Source organism: Camelus ferus, chromosome 3, assembly GCF_009834535.1.
Source record: "Camelus ferus isolate YT-003-E chromosome 3, BCGSAC_Cfer_1.0, whole genome shotgun sequence".
Taxonomy (NCBI): Eukaryota; Metazoa; Chordata; class Mammalia; order Artiodactyla; family Camelidae; genus Camelus; species Camelus ferus.
Genome location: NC_045698.1, coordinates 54088965 through 54104059, shown reverse-complemented (window position 1 = coordinate 54104059; position 15095 = coordinate 54088965). Strand labels below are relative to the sequence as shown.

The window sequence follows — 15095 nt, the reverse complement described above, 5'->3', positions numbered from 1 at the left end:
GAGACTAAAAAACAATAGAAAAGATCAATAAAACCAAGAACTGTTTTTGTTTTTGTTTTTGTTTTTCCAAAGAAACAAAATTGATAGACCTTTAGCCAGGCTCACCAAGAAAAGGACCCAAATAAAACAAAGTAAGAAATGAAAGAGGAGAAATAATAAGATAGCATAAAGATTTTAAAAAATTAGAATACTATGAACAATTATGTCAAAAAATTGGACAACCCAGAAGAAATAAACTTCCAGAAACATACAGCTTGCCAAGACAGAATCAATAAAATATAGACAACTTGAATAGACTAGTACTAAAAATAAATAAAAATAGTAATTAAAAAAAAACTCTGAGCATACAGAAGTCCAGGACCAGATGACTTCACAGGTGAATTCTACATTTACAGAAAGCTTCTAACACCTGTCCTTCTAAAATTATTCCAAAATCTTGCAGAGGAAGGAGTGCTTCCAAACTCATTCCATGAGGCCAACATTACACTGATATCAAAACCAAAGATATCACAAAAAATAAAATTACAGGCCAATATCACTAATGAACAGAAATGCAAAAATCTTCAAGAAAATATTAGCAAACTGAATACATTAAAAGGAACAAGTGGGATTTTTCCTAGGGACTTAAGAATTTTTCAATATCCATAAATTGATTAATGTGCTATATTACATTAACAAACAGAAGCATAAAAACCATATGATCATCACAATAGACACAGAAAAAGGTTTTTACAAAATTCAAAATCAATTTATGTTAAAAAAAAAAAAAAAAAACCTCTCCAGAAAGTGGGTATAGAGGGAATATTTTTCAACATAATAAAGGCCATATATGACAAACCCACAGTTAACATCATACTCAATGGTGAAAAGCTGAAAACATTTCTTCTAAGATTAGAAACAATACAAAGATGTCCACTCTTGCCACTTTTATTCAACATAGTTTCAGAAGTCCTAACCACAGCAATCAGAGTAGAAAATGAAATTAAAGAATCTGAATTGGAAAGGGTTAGGGTTGGGTTAAATGTAAAATGGTCACTGGTTGCCGATGACATAATACTATACATCGAAAATCCTCAAGATGCTACCAAGAAAACTACTAGAGCTCATCAATAAATTCAATCAAGTTGCAAGATACAAAATTAATATACAGAAATATGTTACATTTCTTTACACTAACAATAAACTATTAGAAAAAGAAATCAAGGAGACAATCCATTTATAATTGCATCAAAAGAATAAAGTGCCCAGGAATAAACCTATCTGAGGAGGTAAAAGAGCTGTACTCAGAAAACTGTAAGACACTGATGAAAGAAATTGAAGACAAAATAAAGAAACGGAAAGATATATCCTGTTCATGGATTAGAAGAATTAATATTGTTAAAATGAACATACTACCCAAGGCAATCTACAGATTAAATGCAATCCCTATCAAAATACCAGTGGCATTTTTCACAGAACTGGAACAAATAAAATTTGTATAGAAACACAAAAGACCCCAAATAGTAAAAACATTCTTGAGAAACCATAAAACTCGTAGTAGAAAACATAGGCAGAACACTTTGGTATTAATCATAGTGATATTTTTTTAATCTGTTTCCTAGGGTAAAGGAAATATAAGCAAAAAGAAACAAGTGAGACCAAAATAAATGTAAAAACTTTTGCTCAGCAAAGGAAATCACTGACAAAATGAAGACAACATACTTATTGGGAGAAAATATTTGCAAATGATGTGACTGATAAGGGGTTAAAATCCACAATAAATAAAAAATTCATGCAACTCAAATTCAAAACAAGTCAATTAAAAAAAAGCAAGCTGAAAATGTGAATGGACATTTTTCCAAAGACATACAGATGGCCAACAGGTACATGAAAATATGCTCCACTTCATTAATCAGAGAAATGCAAATTAAAGCCACAATGAGGTATCACTTCACACCTGTCAGAATGCCGATCATCGAAAAACCTACAAATAACAAATGTTGGTGAGGATGTGGAGAAAAGGGAACCCTCGTACACTGTGGGTGGAAATGTAAATTGGTGCAGCCACTCTGCAAAAAGGTAAGGAGGTTCCTCAAAAGACTCAAACTAGAACTACCATATGATCCTGGGTATATATTCAGAAAAGATGAAAACACTAATTTGAAAATTTGAAAAGATACATGTGCCCCAGTGTTCACAGCAGCACTATTTACAATAGCCATGATATGGAAGCAACACAAGTGTCCATCAAGAGACAAAAGGATAAAGAAGATGTGTATACACACCCACACACCCAATGTTGTATTACTTAGACACAAAAAAATTAAATTCTGCCATTTGCAGCAACATGGATGGACTTAGGGAATATTATGCTTACTGAAAAACTCAGAGAAAGACAAATATTATATGTAACACTTATATGTGCAATCTAAAAAAAAATACTAATGAAAGTATGTAGCAAAACAGAAACATACTCACAGATATGGAAAACAAACTAGTGATTACCAGTGGGGAGGGGGGAAGGAGAAGAAGCATGTTAGGGGTAAGGGTTTAAGAGATACAAACTATGTATAAAATAGATAAGCAACATGGATATATTGTATAACACAGGGAACTATAGCCATTACGTTGTAATAACTTTTAATGGAGTATAATCTGTAAAAATACTGAATCAATATGCTGTACAACTGAAACTAATATTGTAAACTAAATATAGTTCAATAAAAAGAAATCAGAGATCTAAATGAACTGATTTTTGAAAATGTTTGTATATAGACTGTTTCAACTGGAAAGTAATAATCTACACATTACTGGGATGCAAACAGAATTATAAGATTAATTCCTCATTATGTAATCTTTATCCCCCTGAGACTTCTAGCCAGTGTCCTGAGATTAAAAGGTAGCTGTGGGAAGTTTACTTTGACTTTTACCTTCTAGAAGGGATGAGACCAGAGGAGGAATCTTGCAAGCAAAGGACCAAGGAGTTTATTCGCAGGGTTGTTTCCTTTCAAAGGAAGCTCTGAAAGAATTCCATTCATTTACCTAACCTAAATACAGTGCTCCTTTTCCTGCCATTAAAGTTTGACAGCTGCTGCCTGCATCACAAAAATTCTTACTTCTCAAGCCCTGTTTAAAGCAAAGCCTGAATTAAGATGGGGAAATGGGAATGGAAACTTCAAAGAGAGGACTTAAAAAAAAAAAACCTATTTTCCTTTCATAATAGAAATATTCTTATGGGTCAATGAAGAAATGAGTTATCCAATCATGCATTATCTTGATCAAGTGAAATCTAACTTGTTTCATAAGAAGTTCATATAATTTTTTTAAAGTAGAATTACATTAAATCCTCTCTATATATCCTTCTCTCTCATGTGGTAGTCCTGTAGTCTTTAGTACCTACAATTAGTCCTTGTAGTTAAGGTAACATGTAGAGTTATTGAAAAGTTAATGTGCCTTCATAAATGTTATTAATTTAAAAGGATTAATCGGCTCTTGAAACTACTGTTTCACTCAAGGAATAACTTTAGCACTGGTAAGAACAGAGTCCAATCTTTTATGAAACATCATTAAGATTAAAAAAAGGATTCAGGAAAACATAGTTAACTAAAAGCCAGGTTGACACAGATCTTAAACTACTGTGGCAAGTGGTAACAGCAACTCACAATGACTATCATCCTCCCTGTAATGAATGATTACGATTTGATAAAAGAATTGCATTTCTCCATTAAGTGATCTTTCAAGACGCTTTGCTTTGGGACTTACTACATTCCTCCCCATTATTTACATTCAAGCCAGTTAACAGTAATCTTTTTCAGTCTCTTTCTACGCGTATCCCTCCCCATTGGCCCCTGGAGTCCTGTTATAGGAAGTAGCGTTAATGAACACACACCCCTGGGTCAGCAGGGAGGTGGCTCCTTTGTCATCACAGCACATGGTAGCGGCTACTTAGAATGAAGCCCCACTGCCTGCCTCTGTCAGGCCCTCAGTCTCAGTTCCCACTGGGACTCCTGAACACTTGAGCTATTTTAAGTTTTACCTCTAAATTCTAATTCTTCACGAAGATATTTTAAAGAATTCTAAAGTCTTTATTATGTCAGTTTGGTTTTTGTTTTTCAAGTTTTATTTTTAACTTATCTATCGGGGTGTTAGGAAAGAAAGTGTTCAGTGACTGGTAGTCAACATGTCAATGCAGTATTTCTCATCAAAACACATTCATTCAATTCTTTCAACATGTGATGTGGGTGGGGGGCACTGTTGATGGTAAGGCAGTCACATCCAGATAAAACTGATTAGTTACGTGGCTTTCAAAAACTTTAAAAGTCAGCATTTCTTAAGGAAAATAATTAAATCACAGTCCAACATATTTCTAAAACCTGAGTATTTGATGATTGCTTGCAATAATTTACTGGCTACATCCCTGAGATAAGACTTCTTCCTTTAGAGGCAGGCAAGTAAAATTAATTATCGGTGAGTATGCTGTTTAAAATGCTGTGATTTTACCTTGTGTCCCAAATGACTCCCATGTCTTAAAGGCTAAGATCAAAGGTGGGGGTGGGGGGGATGGAGGCGTGCACGCAGACCGCACCTCTGGCCAGGATGGCAGACATAGCTGCTGGGCAGCAGAATGAGCACACATCCCTGTCCACAGTGAGCTCCCTCTCTCTGAGCCTGAATGGAGCCCGAGAGCCTAAAGGCCTCCAGAAAGCTCAGCACTGGTATATGCCCAGTGGTGATTAGCATTCAGGAGCAGTAAAATGCTTAATTTTTAAAACCTATTCGTTTTGTTTGTTGTAAATCATTTTGTTGGGGGTATGAATGCCATGTAAAAAGCTGTACATATTTTATATATTCATCAGTAAATTTGAGGGTAAGTGTACACCCATGAAACCATCAGGGACATAACAGATCTATCATCTCCCAAAGGAGCCGCCCATCCCCTTTTGGGTGTGTGCGTTTGTGTGTGTGTGTTAAGACTAGTGAAAATTTTCTAAGAAGGTAGCTCTAAGTATGTGATTCAGTATTGTTAGCAGTAGGCACCGTTGGTTACAGGCACTATGCTGAAATAATAGATCTCCGGAACTTATCTTACGTAACTGAAAACTTTCCACCCTTTTAAACATCACCTCCCCATTTCCTCCTCCCCCCCAGCTCATGGCAATCATCATACTGTTTCCATGGGTTTGACGTAAATGATTCCACAGTTAAGTGAGATCATACGGTATTCATCTTTATGTCTGGCTTATTTCAATGACCATAATATCCTCCAGGTCCATCCGTGTTGTTGCAAATGACAGGATTTCCTTCTTGTTTAAGGCTGAATAACACTCCCTTCTATGTATATACTACATTTTTTTTATTCATCCATAAATGGACTTTTAGGTTGTTTCCCTATCTTGAATATTGTGAATAATGTGACAACGAACGTGGGAATTCAGGTATCTCTTTGAGATCCTAGTTTCAATTCCTTTGGGTAAATACCCAGAAGTGGGATAGCTGGATTACATGGCAGTTCTATTGTTAATTTTCTGAGGAACCTAAAGACTATTTTCAATGCTGGCTGCACCTATTGACATTCTCACCAACAGTGTACAAGGGTTCCCTTTTCTCTACATTTGTCAATACTTGTTATTTTTAAATAAGCAACCTCCTAACAGGTATCAGATATTTCATTACAGTTTTGATTTGCATTCCCCTAATAATTAGTAATCTATGAATACCTTTTCAAATACCTGCTGGCCATTTCTAGGTCTTCTTTGGGAACATGTTCTAATTCAGGTCCTTTGACCATTTTTTAATTATGTTATTAGGTCTTTTGCTGTAGAGTTATAGGAGTTCCTTATATTTTGGACAAGAAGCCCTTATCAGATATATAGTTTGAAAATGTCTCATTGTTTCCTTTGCTATGTAGAAGCTTTTTAGTTTGACATAATCCCCCTTATTTCTTTTGCTTTTGTTGTCTGTTTTTGGTGCCAAATCCAGAAAAGTATTGCCAAAAATGGGTGTCAAGGAACTTTTCCTCTGTCTTCTTCTAGGAGTATTACAGTTTCAGTAGTGAAACAACACATAAAAATCTGATTCACCCCAAACAAGAAGGTGGAGATATATTTCTAATAAGGAATATTGTGGAAACTCTAGCCAAGAGGAAAAAACACCCTTCAGAATCTGACTTGCAAAGTTTTGTTACTCTAGCTTATTAAGATATTTTGGTTATTTTAAAAATTAAGAAATTTTAAATGTCTAATTAGAAGCAGTATGATAGTGTCACAGTATAGTGTCACAGTGACAGATCATAGTTTTAGTAGAAAGAAAATGTGGGTTATAATCTTGCTGTCACAATTTAACTCTAAACAGGTTATGTTCTCTCTCAGCCTCAGTTTGTTCAGCTATAAACTAAGAACATTTATTTGAAAAATCTCTTAAGCACCGTAAACTTCAAGAAACTAATAATGTTTTCTCTTCTTAATCCTATTGCATTTTGATAATACTAATAACAATGCTGTATCTAACACTGTTAATGTCAGGATTAGATCTTATAAATAGCTAGAAAATTGTATTGAAGTAGAGAAACATCCTGCTAATAAAAGCAAATTTAGAGGCTAATTTTCCTATGTTATCATTGAAAATGCAAGGGAAACAGTTTAATATCAACTTTCTCAGATAACTTTAGGTTCCCAGAAAAAGACACAACTAAGAAGTGATGAGAGTCAGAAGTGACATGATTAAATGCATCCCCCACCCAATGCATGAAGCCCATTCACATATTTAACATTTTAAAAATATACCTATATCTCTATAGGAGTAACTTTTGTTCCACTTGACTACACTCTGAACTTTTATTTCATCTAAGCTCTAAAACTCTAACCTGGGGAGTTGCTAATAATATTTCAAGAACTGAGGTTATTAAAGCATAAAGAAGTTATTGTTATCAAGTTATCTTGTTCTTGTGGAGGTTGTCTGCTATTCTTTTTCATTCATTTGAAGAGAACTCTAAATGTCCACTTGAAAGAAGAAAGCTACCATAATTACACAATGGTGTATTAATGAACTTTTAGTACCTGAAATGTTTAGAATTTAGAAGATGTACTAATGAAGACAGAGGTCACAGGAAAGCAAATTTAATGAACAGGTTTTAATCAAAATACCCAAAGTCTAATAAGCCATACACTGGTAACATCAAACTTGGCAGAACTTGATATATTTCAGAGATGGGGGAGAGGAAGAGGAGGCAGTGGCCACATCATACACAGACTTATTCTTTACTTGGTGGTGCAATTTGTCTGGAATTAGACTATAATTTGATGCATTCTGCACAGATTCAAATGTACCTACATATTGTTTTGGTACTTGAATTCACTGTTTACCTAGTTTTTGTATTTTACTTTGACTATGTTTTTATAATTATGCTACAGTTACTATATATAATTTGTTTTGAAACAGAAAAATCTCTTGTGTTGGGTTTGATCAAATGATTATAGCACCCTCTGTACATACACATTTCCCTGTTTCAATGGTACTTGTGCATTTTGGGCTATGTTTTAGAATCAAATTTTATTTTACAAAAAAAAACAGTTCCTAAACTATACTGAATTTCTGAAGTTCCACCAGTTTCCACTGTGTGACTTTGGGCAAGGTACTTAATTTGTGCTCATGTTCTCAAATATAAAGCAGGAATTATTAATAGTACCCTATACCAATCCATGCAGTGGCCTGTGACAGTTACATGAAACCACGCATATGAATCACTTTGTATGCTGTATGGAAAATGCAACAATAATGTTGCTACAAGTACTAAAAATAAATCTAGGGATTCTCTTTTGTAATTAGAAAATATCAAAAGAAAAATCTTCTTAGGTTGATTCTACTATATGAAGAAAATACCTAGAGTTTACAAAAGCATTCCAAACTATGCATGCATATTTCTTTTAAAGCCAACTGGTAAATTTCCTTTTTTTAATTGAAAAAATTAAAATTTTGCTCTGTTTCAGTCTAGGAGGTGCATTGGTTGACTAAGAACTTAAAGTTTCAGGTATTCTTTAATTAAAAATTTCATGACATGTATAGGACTAAATTTTCATCCTCTGTAGATTTATTTAGTTTTTTAAAAACTTGAGTAAATTAAGTCTTTCATAATAAAATCCGCTATAGGAAAACAGACAGAAATCTCAAACACAATTAATTACTTTGCTATTTGAGAAACCAGAGCAGAAAAGTAGCTGATATAAAAATTCTATTAAAGTGATGTGTTTTATAGGACATATTCCAGATGCAGGTCAGATTTGGTCTAATCGAATTGCGTCTTACATTTTTAATCCATATATGCATTATCGAGGTATGGTAGAAGGTCCAGAAATACGAACATTTTTATATTTGTTGAAGTATAGACTACAGCAAGACAGTGGGTCAAAGTACTTGAGAAAGATGTTTAAAAAGTAGTTCTTAACCTTCTAGCATCAGGAAATCCAGTTAGCTCTTCTGCTCAATGTTTGCATTATTGCCTCTTACTCTTACTGTGGATCTCAGCCCACAAGTCACCTTCATAGAGAGCTCTTCCCTGACCCCCATGGCTAAAGTTGCCCACCACTCACCCCATTTCATGCTTTATTTTCTTCATAGCACTTACTTCTCTGCTAAATTATCTTAAAGTTTGTGTGTTTATCTTTGGTCTTCTCTCACTAAAATGTGAGCTCTATGAGAGCAGGAAATCTGACTGCCTTGCTCACCACTGTGCCCAGAACAACATCTGAGGCACGAATGAATGGAAGCAATGGCTGAATGTGAATTACTCATCAGTAGGTTTGCAGCCTCAGCATGGTCCTCTTGTTGGGGATGGAAGGGGTCAGAGGTGGATAAAACCCCACATAATTGACAATGCCCTTACATTAGAAGGGTCTCCTGCCCTGGTCCTGCACGTTACAGGGCTCCATGTATCACAAGCACACCCATCCACATTTTCATTAACCCAGACATGAGGTACTTTTGGGGTCTGGCACTCAACACTGACATGGCACCATCCTTAACCCTAAATGTCCACTCTGATGGGAAACACTGTCCAGGCCTCAGAGAAACGCCTCTCCACCTTGCTTGCCCTCTTGCCCTATGTCCTCAAAAAGGTGTCTGAATTTAACAAAGGTCTGTGACTTTTCAGTCAGAGATAAACACTGCTTTAGAGTGTGGGAGGATTTGAGCAGGAGGAATTCAGTGAAAAATTTCAGTAGGCGAAATTTTCTTACATACCAAGGTTCTGTCTTTTCTTCCACTTCCTGACTCAGGAGACACTTGGGAAATGAGAGCAGTGTGTGCAATAGTAGCACATAGTGGCTGTGTTACTTGCTACGGTGTGAAACAATTACTCATCCAAACATCACCAGCCCATTAAGCACATGCATAATAAAAAGTCAGTTGTGTTTTATACTTTGCCAACTTTCTATCTTGTCATCATAAATGTATATTTTAAGACGGGAGGACTAGAACATATTTTATTTAACAATTTGCTCACTTGATTTATAATTTTAAATATTTAGACATATGGTGTGTAGGCCTCCATTTGGGCTCTTGCTCTAAAATGTACAATTTTTAGACACAGGCTTGGAATGATGAGATAGAAGAATAATTGTTTCATATCCATGCTGTAAGTTACAGTCTAGAAGGAAAGGTTTCCTTATATCTGGCAAAAATTACAATTGATCAGTTAATTCAGTCCCATGTTAATTCTCGTCCTGTTTGAATTTGGTTCTGGATATTCTTACTTCAGTTTTATGATCTTAAAGTTATCAGAAAGCTGTACTTGTCAAGTTAGTATTCCCTTAAGACCTATCAGATTTCCAGGAACTTTACATCATTTCTAGAAGAACATAAACACTTATTTGACAATGCTTCCTATGTAATTTAACATACATATATAGTTGTAAGATCCAGACTTCCTAGGTAATCAAAGACCTGCTATGAAAGACAAAATTATTTTGACAAGACAAAATCATTGTTTTCTAGGCAGATCACTGAAAAGGCACAGAAATACCCCTGCTTACAATTTCTCATCATGAACAGACCAACAATCCAAAAACTCATGTGAGCCAACAGAGAATTCTGTAGTAAATTTGATTACTTAACCATTGTCTATGCTACTGTCAAGAGACTCAAATATCTGTATCAAAGTTTTCTGCCCCAACCAGGGTCTCTGATGATTTACCACGCTAGCACAGGAAACAGACACACAGTACAGCAGGAAAAGACCCAGCTTGACCCTGGGATTTTCCCCTCAGAATAACTTCTTCCATACATAAGAATTTACTGTTACATATAGACTCATTCTCTAACTGATCTTGGGTCATGGGGAATGTTAAGGCTTAAGAATTTTAAAACACATTTTTTTTTGGTAGTCCATTGTTACCCCAGACCACAAAAAATACATTCTCTAAGTGAATGTTCAGGTTAGATTAGCACATTCTTATATTTACTGAGGAAATCATGCAACTACTTGCAACAGCAAGTCTTTTCAAAAATGACTAAATCAAACTTTTACTTTAACTCCTACAGTTGAGCTTGCTAGAAAAAAAAAAAAAAGCCATTCAACTGTGCAGGTTAGGGTATCATTACACAATCACCATCACCATATAAAGGGAACACCCAACACTGGCTGGCAACATACCTCTCTGCAATCAACAAGTTCCAATTCTCTAATATACTTATCTTAATATGAAGCCTATCTACAACCACAGGAAAATGTGCTGCCTCAAGAAATTTCAATAAAAATTCTGAACCCTATAAACATTGTAAGACAATATAGCTTCATTTGGTTCCCATACATTGGAAAGAAATCTCACTGCTTTCTACAAACATTTCTCCAAATTCCTATCTATTCTGATTTTTATTAATTTTTTTTCACTCAATTTAGAGACTATCTCTTAACACCTTTTCAGTAATGTGTTTTGCTACTGGTAACTACTTGCTTTTCTACATTCCCACATTTACAAAGCCTAGCATCTACTGTGGTTTTGTTTCTTAAGATACATAGATGGTTCTAACTCAGTTCAACACTTATTACAAAATGACAGGGTTTTTTTCCTTTCCTTTTTGTTATTCTGGAATAACCATTTTGCTTTAGGACAAATTACTTTTTTCTTTTTACAAAAAAATGCACCTCCACTCCTCACATCTTCTTTTCCCCCAAACTTTTACTCCTCATACCTTCTTTAACTCAAAACATACCACCTTTTCCCCAAAACAAGCTACTTTTCATATACAGTCATTTTCTTTCATTCTTATTATTTCTAGTAGCTTTGTACAAATCAATTTTTGGCTACAACATTCTGTACTTTTAAAAGCCTCTTTTACTCCTTTTTCTTCATTACTTTCCCAGACATTCTATCTCTTACCTTAATCAGGCTTTGTCATCACCTGGATCTTAATCTGCACCATTCTGTGTCCTCCTAACTTTGCAAAATATAATGCTAAGATCTCTAACTTACTATCATGTTTTTCAAACTTGTCTGCCCTAAGCTAGCAGAGTAATGGACAATTATATATCCTTCCGCCTTTTAATTCATCTTTATAGTCAGTTTTTTCCATGTGGCACAAATATGTTCACCAATAGATACAAATATCCCCAGTTCCTCTGCAAAAGGGAGCAAACTAATGGTTTAAGTTACCAAAAAGATCTGGGAAACCATTTAATTATAAAGTAATTATTGCTAAAAAAAAAAGTTCACCTAAAAACTCTTATCTTTCATGCATCTAATTCATTTGCTCTTAATTATACTTAATATAGCTTTAACAGTGTATTATAGTTTACTCAAAACAGCTGCATTATATTAATGTTGGTAATTCTGAAAGCTAGCTCACTCCAATCAAACCAACAAGTCTAAACCAGCTTTTATCTGTCAAACACTGCACCAATCATGTGAACTTGAACACCTGGGCTAGTTTGAGTCAACTGAATAGAGCTCTTTACAAACCAATTTTGGCAATACCATCCAGAGGTTAAAAAAAATATTACAACACGTCTACAATGTATGTACATAGAACCAACACAAACAGATCTTTGTAAAAAGTTAGCCATGTCTCAGGTAAAAAACCCAAAGAATAGCTGAATCACCATGACCATCTCAAGTGAACTAAATTAAGGTTACCTGCTCAGACAGCAGAAGTCTTACTAATGATTTCCATTCGTATGCTAAAAGGATCTTTCTAGAGCTATTTTTGGAGACTTTATTTAAAAGAAATGTTGGCATACCAATCAAAAAGTGCATTCCATTATCTCCAAAATGTTTAAGATTCTCTCTTTTTCCTTTTAAGGTGGATTTATCTAAAACAAAGGTTCCCAGAATGGCCATTACAATCCCAAATCATTTAAAAGTTCACTCATCTTTTCAGAAAGGCACAAGAGCCTAATCCAAGGGCCAGGTGGAATCTATCTTGCCTTTGGATTCCCTGAAACATCTTCCAGAAATAAATTAATTTTAACTCTGCAAAAGTCTCAGAGCGTTAAAAATGACTTCTCAAATCAGTAACCGCAAGGAGCCCTGTTTTTCAAAAGTTGTTCTAAAACACTGTAGAATCATGTTTTCCCTCCTTTTGAACAGGATAGGTGACTGACCAAGAAGCTTCAAGAAACAGAAACATTAACAGAACAGAAGGAGAAAAAAAAAAAAAACAGAAATAGAACAGAAAACAAAGCAAAAAGAAACGAAAAAACCCAAGCGTGCATAATAAAGTGGGAAGTAAAATAGAGTAGCGTTCAGACCCAAGAGACACTCACCGGGAAATCTGAGGTCCGCTAGGAACGGGCACCTAGTTTGCTCTCTGGCCTTGGGGCTACAAGGGTTCGTCTTCTATGGGTCACACTTCAGGCATCATTAACTGCCAAAGGTTTAGAAATTAACAAAATAAACCCAAGGAATCACCAACTAGTAAAAATTTACTGCGCGCACACCAAAAACGCGGCTTACAAACTGAGAGCAGAGCGTGGAAAGAGGCGTCGAGCCACACAGCAGCTTATATAGTGAGAAGGCAGTGCGTTCACAGCGGCTGGTAATTAAGCTAAATTAATGAGTAAACTGGTTTTGCCTGTGCAGGGAAACTTCAAGACGGGTCTCCATTTGCTTTTGGTTTTAACATGACAAAGCCTGTACCCTGTTTTAGGAGATGGTCCCAAGCCTGCCCAGATTTAAAGGGAATGGACACAGACCACATTTTTCAAAGGTAGGAATGTGAAGAAATTGCAAGCTTATTTCAAAACCACCATAATCTTGCAGACTGTCCTAGAAGCAGCCCCTGTGGAAACATGGAGACTTTCTAGGAGTGAAAAATGACCCACAGTAACCCATGCAACTCTGCTCAGAGTTCCCCCTACAAAAGTAGGAACGGGGTAAATTATTCTGACATCTTTGCACAATTCCTTTACCTCTCATCTTGGATCCCAAACAAAGTGCATCCAGGGGTTGTTTCTTTTGTTTGTTTGTTTTTCAAAGGAAGTGCTTTTATTTTATTTTATTTTTTCAGGGACTGTTTCTAATAACAAAAAGATTTGGGATGATTAAAAACTGCTGGAGCATCTGCTCTAAATATTCAACCTGGGACAAGACTATCTTTGGATTGCAAGACAAGAAGAATAAAAGATGGCTTTTTAAATGAAGTCTGAGATTGTGCTGGGGAAGGTCACATTTACATTATTCTCCAGTTTAGATAGAGGAACCTAAAACTCTTGGCCGCTGGGCTGATTTGCTCTCCCACAAGATTCTTTCTCCTAATAAAGTCTGCCTGAACTTGGGATAGCATAAGCCATTTCCATGGGGAACAGACTCAGTGCAAAGATTCACATGTTAGAACTGTGTTGGGGGAGTGATTTTCCCCAACAATACCTGCAAGGGAAGGTGTACTTGTTTCCTTTGCTGCTGTAAAAAATTATCGCAAGCACTGGCTTAACACAGCATAATATATCATTTAATGGTTCTAGAGATCAGAAGTCCAAAATCAGTCAGCAGGGCTATATACCTTCTGGAGATCCTGCACAGAATCTGACTTCTTGACTTTCTCATCTTCTTGAGGCCAACTAAATTCTTCGGGTTGTGACCCCTTTCTCCATCTTCAAAACCAGCAGCACAGCATCTTCTCTCTTCTCTGACTTCCTGGTTCCTCTTAAAAGGATTCTTGTGATTACATCTGGCCCACCAAGGATAATCTCTTCATCTCCAGGTCTTAACTTAATCATATCTACGGATTTCCTTTTGCCATGTAAGGCAACATATTCATGGGTTCTAGGGAGTAAGATGTTGACACCTCTGGGAAGCCATTAATCTGTCTACCACAATGGGAAGAGAGCAAACTGGGCAGAGGGAGAAGTTGAACAGTGATGTTGGTACAACAAAGAGCTCAGCCAATCCCACGGAGATTCTAAACCAGGCATGTTCTTGTCCTGGCAAGAAGTCAGGCCCTTATACTCCTCAAACTAGCCAGTCAGTGAATACAAGTTCCCCCAGGGAGGGAACATTAATGAAAACCTGGCAGTTCCCTTCCACTAAGGGCAATTCCTGGGGAGGTGCCCAGGTGTCATCCAAGAACTGGGACACTCTCAGTAACTGGGAGAATAAATGTTTGGGTCCTGAGGAGGGTATCTGTGCAGCACACCACAGAATCCACCAAAGTTCACCCTTTGCCTGTCCAGATCCACTTGCTTTGTAGTCAGACCATCCTGAAAGAGCTGCTCCAAAGTTCTGGCTGGTCCCTTTTCCTAGAGAAAACTTACAGGAGGAACTTTAGTGTGACAAACTCTATCCCTCGCACAGCAGCTGGTTTCAGAACGGTGACGATACTAACACTCACCCTCCTCCACCATCCATTCCAGATTCCCCATGGCAAGCACCTCTACCAACTTGGGTAAACTAGAGCCACATCCCTGAGGGACCTTGTTCATCCCTGGTCATCATGCCCTTCATGGACATGGCTGCTGCACAGGTCTATTTATCACCAAAATTGAGCAAGGGAGAACCAAGAGATGCCTTGAGAATCACTGCATGCCAAATGTATTTTTCCCTTTCCCAGAAGTCCCACCTCCTCCTGGAGTTTCGGATCGGTTGCCCCTGCCAGGATGATGACACTTTTCCTTCTTGCTGGTCTCTTAG

General features: G+C 36.4%; 1 long non-coding RNA gene across 2 annotated transcripts in view; it reads right to left on the bottom strand.

The window, feature by feature from the left end:
• LOC116662115 overlaps window positions 1-13091 on the bottom strand; it is a 126784-nt gene extending 113693 nt beyond the window's left edge. For both annotated transcript variants that reach the window (XR_004318106.1, XR_004318100.1), the window contains exon 1: window positions 12734-13091. This is a non-coding gene — a long non-coding RNA (uncharacterized LOC116662115). The remainder of the gene's footprint in view (window positions 1-12733) is intronic.
• Between the last annotated feature and the right edge of the window lie 2004 nt (window positions 13092-15095).